Below are 6,770 nucleotides of genomic sequence, written 5' to 3' on the forward strand. Positions count from 1 at the left end.
TTTTTAGGGCACCGTGTGAGAGAGATGGAGAGAAGAGTGGAAGAGAAAGAAAGAGGGGCTGATGAAGAAATCTCAGTTCCGTGAGAGCTCGCACACCGGTATACCGGAAGCGAGGTAGCAACCTAATTATAACAAAAACTTCCAGCCGCTCATTACCGGTTAAATACGTTTTCCCGTGCATAGAGCGACGCGCGTCAGGACGTACGTAGTGTCGGAAAAGTCGCGCACAGAATTTACAGGTGTAATATTGTCGGTTCGCGGAAACAAGTCTGCCACGCAGTCACCAAAAGAAAAAGGTTGCATATTTAAATACCTCTGGAATTGAAAATATGAATAAATGTGTGGAATCTGTATCTCATGTTAGATACTCACTAAACATTTATGCCTGATTAATTTCATAAAATGATAAAATGATTTTTATAGTTCAAAGATTTTCTCGTTTAATTATAAACTTCTGAATGACGAACTTCAAAAGTTCGAAATTCAAACTTTTTTGGAATGATACTACGATTATTTATTAATAGTCATACTGTGATATCAGTTGAATATCAAGAAAAAATGAAATCAAAAAATAGAAAAATATGTAATTCCATTTTGAAAAACACTAATAACTTTAACGATATTGATTAAAAATTATCTTTGATAGAAAAAAATTTCCTTCGTTATACTTATTCGTTGGATGCACAAGTAATATTTCATATATTTTTTGGGTTTCAAATTTAAAGAGAATATGAAAATTTGTAATTATTTAAGTATTCTGTTTTGATGACTCAGTTTATGTTCAATGCACTTAACAAATATTTTTTAGAGAATTAAGAATAAATTTTTATTTGACGATAATTTCCTTAATATCTTGATAATTAATATATCAGTAGCAGCATGTTTTACTTAAAATTTATAAATAAATTGCTATGTATTAAAAATAATAGACTGCAACAGTAACAGTTATATAACTAAAGTTCAGAGAGAGAGAGAGAGAGAGAGAGAGAGAGAATTATAAATGAAAAAGAAGACAGAATTTTCGCTAAAAAGAAAAATCGACTCCAAGTTCATCAAGAAATGTACTGTAAAAGGAAAGGCAATTACCTTAGAGCATCTAGTATAATTATTTCTGTTCGATAATAAGTATACACGTAATTTCCGCAAAAGCAATACGGAATTGAAATAAACAAAATTTTAATTTTATATTTAAATATAAATTTTTTAAATCTGTCCTGATACGATGATGTGTCACGTGTGAGTTACATATCCCGACTGTTCAATCGTACAAAGACGAAAATTTTGGAAACCGTGTCGTCAAAATGTAGTTCTCGTGAAAAATACGAAATTTCAACAATTTAGGCAGCTTGTTACGGAATAACTGGAGCACTGAATTTATTAAAAATTGGACCATTTGTGTATTATTGCGAATAAGGAAAACACTTTTTTATTCGATTATTTCCGCCTCAGTGGCAGAAAGCGTCATTAAAATATACATTACAATATTCGACGTAATAGCTATCATTCGCATAGATGCAATAGTCCCGACTCGATAATCAACTTAAAATCAAGTCTGATTAAATTATTAACATACTACTTAACATACATCTCGAATTCATAACGGGTTTTCCATAAATATCCGTCATTAGATGTTTACAATATTAAGATTATGAACATCTTTTTTTTTCATGATAATCAGCTAACAAATCATGCACACATTAATGCGCATAATTAATATTCAATCATAATTCTTCCGCTATGTAAATTATTTATTATTGTACAAATGATGAATAATCTCAGATATTTATCTATGGTCCATGCGAACGATCGTAAAACGCTTGCACTTTCTTGCTATTAAATAAATAAGTTTTACAGAGACGGATTAAATTTATTAAAATAAAATCAGGGAAGAAAAATCATGCGCTGTTATTCGTAAGAAATTTGTGCACAACAAAGGTTAATGAAATATCAACAGCGATCGCTTTAATTAGAATAGCTACGGGCACTCGCGTTTTCGCCTGGACAGTTCGCTTCATTGGAGTTTTGTTGGGAACTGCATCAAACGGTTTTGCCAATCCCATCGCATACTCTTCCCGGTCTTCGTCGAACCATGATTTTACCCGGCAGCGCTTGGTAGCTGTTACACGAACAGTTTCGTACTGTTATACGCGTACACATAGAAAGTTTTTGCGGACAATGCCTCGCACTCTTACTTGTCCTTGTTGCGCCATCCTCCTGAATCTCGTTAAAGCCGTTCAGGCTTTCGTATGGCGCTTGTTCACCCATTTACTATCTCACCCCCTTGACCAGAATCGATGCTACATTTCCCAATTTTTTATTATTTCTTTTTTTTTTTTTTTTTATCAATTTCGATGGAAAGATTTATTGGATAGGGCGCGTTATTAATACTTTCATATAGTTAAAAGAAATAGTTATTCCATTATAATCAGTAAGTAATTTCTTTTTTTTGTTCTGCATACACGTCACATAAACACAATTATACATATTTACAGAAATGAATTTTCGTCATTAGTTATGTTTATTAATTTATTCATTTATTTACGCGTCGGTCTAGTTTATTTATATACTAAATTTGCACTTATATTTGTTGTATATTAATTCGTTATATTCATCAATTCAATATGTTTAATGTTGCCACATGATAATTTAGACTTTAACATAAAATACGGATGTAGTGTTTTACATTTGAATAAAGATCCATCATCAGAATTATAATCTAAATTTCCTCTCGCCCGAGGATTAAAGAGCGTCAGACATCGCAGAATAATATTCCCGAATTAAATATCTCGCCGCGTTTCAATATCGCTCCATTATAATATAAACTACGTATAAAGGAACGACCCAACGAGAAAGTACGAATCATTCGTGGAATAATATTGCTGGATTGAGAACTCACCGTTTCAATGCGCGCTGCTCCATTAAAATACAAGTCAGGTATAATAAACAGTTGCGAGAGAAAAATTGGAAAATCACAAATATCGTGGAATAATATTTCTATTGTGTATGCGTACGTATGCGCATGTTGACGAACTCATCAATTCCATATTGTTCCGTTTCAATAACACGGGACATTAACAATTGCAGCGCAATGCCGTTTCGCAAACTAAGAAACTCACCCTTCAAGCACGTCGCTCCTACTGTCACTGCTACAATATTACGAGCCAGATGCGACAAGCTGGTGCAAGGTTTTTGCGCTACGCGAACTGCACGTTTGCTCGGCACTGCGACAATAAAAAAGTCGCGGTATACTGGCGATCGATCCGCAACCAGCTTGTCTTTTATAGTCTTTGGTAGCGCCGTGGAGCCCTCCTATTGATGAAGAGTAATCAGTCTCGAAGGCTCGCGGTAATAATGTCTTCGTTAAAAGCCCGTTTGAGTCATTCCGGCTTTGTAGGAAAATGAAAATGCGGAGAACGATAAGCCGCAGCTTGATTGAACGCAAACAATTCCGCATGACGATACACACGCAACGATCGTTATATTGCAGATTGTCGCGCGATCGCCGCACGAGCGTGATTAAATATGATTAAATATTATTATGCAACGCAAAGTTATAGCTTGAACTTGTAGAACTTGTAGGAAATAATAAATTGTCTTACATTTTTGCTTCTTCTTTCTTTGTGTACGACGCACAACAAATAATTACATAGGTTGTTTTGTTTATACTGCTGCATATTTTGTCTTTATTATTCTATCTGGAAAAAGTATACATCGGACTTTTCTTGAAACGGGAGTTAATGAAGCGGGAGTTAATGACAAGATTATTTATTAAAAATTAAAATATATTTATGTAAAAACAGAAAGTACTTTGTACATAGTACGTAAAATGTACAGATAAAGTTGTTACAAAACATTTTTTTTTTATTTATATTATGTACACGGATACTTCTGGATAATTATAGTCTTAAGTCTAGATATTATTTTTATGCGTATCAATTGATATTGATTATCACTGGTTTTTTTCGATGCATATTATTTATTTGTGTCACATAAGCGCGAGCAATTCTCCGAACGTTTTATACAGAGAAATAATTTCCATTAAAAAAAAAAAAATGCTAGAGAAACGTCGGTGCGATATAAATTTTATTACGAGCCGCAGCGTGTGCAACAAGCGTGTGTTATTTGAGTATTACTCGAGCATCTCATGTGTTAAACGTGCTCACATTAAAGTATTGCATGCGAGTGTATGCATGTAGTGATAATAAAACGTTAATTACCGGTGTAAAACGAACGTTACATCGCCGTCCGTTCGACTCGCGTTTCACTTATGGCTTATGAATATCCTTTGACTCGCAAAATTTGTCCTGTCCCTCTTTTCGAGATTTAGAATTAAATGTACATTTAAACGTTATTTTCCCCTGTCGATGTTATTAAAACGAATCGTTGTACGGCGATGCGCTTAATTCGTTAAAAATTTCGTTACGCTCCCGTTCAATTTGTGAAATATGTAATCGAAACGGCTCGTTTCGCGATATGTAATTTATTATATCGCCTATCGATGTCATTTGCGTTTTCGTCAATCGATCACTGACGTGATGCGACAGCCATTGGCGGTGAATTCACGAATTTACGTTATATTGTACAATCGTACGGCGCTGATCGATAATATTGCAACATGAAAATTATTTCACGATAAGAATTGCGTTAATAAAATAGAAAGTAGATGGATGACGTCGATACGTCATGGCAAGCACAAAATATATAATATGTAGGTAAATATGAATGGCAATAGTATAAGCAGCTTTTCTTGTTTGAAAAAATATAAGAAAAATTTATGGAAGTAAGTGATGTATAAAACTCATTTATTTGATCGTGTTTTTATGAACGTATAAAAAGAAAGTTTCATAATTTTCTATGTAATTCCAAATTGATACGATATAAGAACTATTAAATATTTCTTACCTTTAGAGAACTCTGATACTGGCTAATTTATTACTGAAAGATAGTAATTAATTACTTATTTAGAGTATTAAAAGTATTGAACAATTGCTTTTAATACTTAAAATACTTTAAATACTTGAAAATAAATAATTAAAATTCCTGTGTTTTAATATTAAATTTAATTGCATTAAATTAATTGATTAGTATTGAATTCATTGGTTTTAGATTTCTATAAAGGTTATTCTAGTTGTTACTATTAGGGGTACAAATAAGTTCGTGCGATATGTATTATTTCGTTGATTAGTTTATGTACATGTTTGAATGTCCTATTCTTCGAGTCTCTATGATTTTCATCTAAGTTAAGACTAATTGTGTTAATGGTAACTAATTTAACAGTTTATCAAAAACAACAGCTTTGCTTCGAAACCCGAACCTTCGCAAGTTTTGATTGTAGTCCGTCGAATTTCGACCGAGGTGGATTCTCGATTGATTCACTTCATTCACTTTATCACTTCGTGGATTATTGTATTACCGGCTAATTAGATCGAGATTACTTGATTGAACCAGAAGTCCTGTGGTGACTAGCGGTTTGAAATGATTCCCATGGTCGACGCACGATCAACTAAGGTTCGAAAGTTCCCATGGGATTGGTCACGAAATTCCCTTCGAAGTTAAGATTAGTTAAGGATAGCGGTTATCGGCTGAGTCAGACCAAAACTTCGCCTCCGTTTAACGATCTCCGTAATATTTCTTCTCTTTTTTCTTTGCATGCTCGGTAATTTACCGAGACAATATTCTCGAAACGAAGTATCCAGGCGGATCTGCATTGATACAGAAATCAAAGATATGTGAAATTTCAGATTTAATCGTCGTGAATTACTGAGAGAATCAAGAAATCATGAAAAAAAATACTACATAATAATCAAGGATCTGCGAAGAATTCGAGATCTGATGGAGATCTGTGGATTTAGAAATCTAAGAAATATACAATAACAATAATAATAACTTTATTGCATGCACTTTGGAAATTGGAACAATATTATAGCAAAAAAAGAGAAGAGAAGAAAAAATACAAAGTGCTAGCAAAAGGCAAGGCGACAGCGGTACAACTGATATAAGGTCTAACCAGAGAAATTTAAAGTATGATTGTACACAGATATTGTTAAATAAGAACGCGAAAACAACGAAATTAGGAAAAATAAGATGAGATACATTGAGAAACAGAGAAGCGAAAAGGGAGAAAGAAGAGAAAGATCGCAGCTTTGTAATATTAAGGCACTTGAAATATTTGTCGCAATAAGTTTCTTACTTTCTTTCTGTCTCTTCTAATTTAGGAGGGTTTCTATTAGCGTTTCTATGAATGATTGTGTTGAAACCGAAAATTTTTCAGCTCTTAATCATATCTGAAACAAATTAATTTAATATAAGAATATATGTATAATATATTATTTGAAACATCCAACTTTGACCGTTCTTGGTTTTCTTTATCGTATTGATGTATTCACACACGGTCGTGCTTCAAATTCTTAAATATTAGAATTAGATTTGAAAAGTCAACATTCTATAAAATAACTAATAAAAATATTGAGCTACAGATGAAAATAAAAAAAGGGTGTCTTTATATATAATAAGTTTATGCTCTAAATATAAAGGGAAAAGAAAGCAATTATCCAATGATGATTTATTGAATTATTTAATCATATAATGAATCGTAATTACATTAATCATAAAGAAATTGCATAATATATAATTGTGCACTAAATCTGTCGAAACTGAATTTTCTCGTAATATGTCATAAAAATATCAACGTTATTAACCCTCAGTACACAAAGAATTAGCGTAAACCCTCTCCCCTCCTCCCCTCTCCCGATTTTTATAGTTCAGACGTT

The 6,770-nt window shown here is 32.8% G+C and overlaps 1 protein-coding gene across 2 annotated transcripts in view; it reads right to left on the reverse strand.

The window, feature by feature from the left end:
* LOC105149864 (cysteine-rich secretory protein 1) overlaps positions 1–3,482 on the reverse strand; it is a 57,414-nt gene extending 53,932 nt beyond the window's left edge. Inside the window, exon 1 of one of the 2 annotated variants that reach the window (XM_087404875.1) lies at positions 3,117–3,482. The gene's annotated coding sequence lies outside the window, so the exon portion shown is untranslated. The remainder of the gene's footprint in view (positions 1–3,116) is intronic. The other variant, XM_011062612.2, reaches the window with a different exon arrangement.
* Positions 3,483–6,770: the final 3,288 nt, after the last annotated feature.

The sequence above is a fragment of the Acromyrmex echinatior genome, chromosome 3, assembly GCF_024713525.1.
Source record: "Acromyrmex echinatior isolate Ae372 chromosome 3, ASM2471352v2, whole genome shotgun sequence".
In the NCBI taxonomy this organism is placed as follows: domain Eukaryota; kingdom Metazoa; phylum Arthropoda; class Insecta; order Hymenoptera; family Formicidae; genus Acromyrmex; species Acromyrmex echinatior.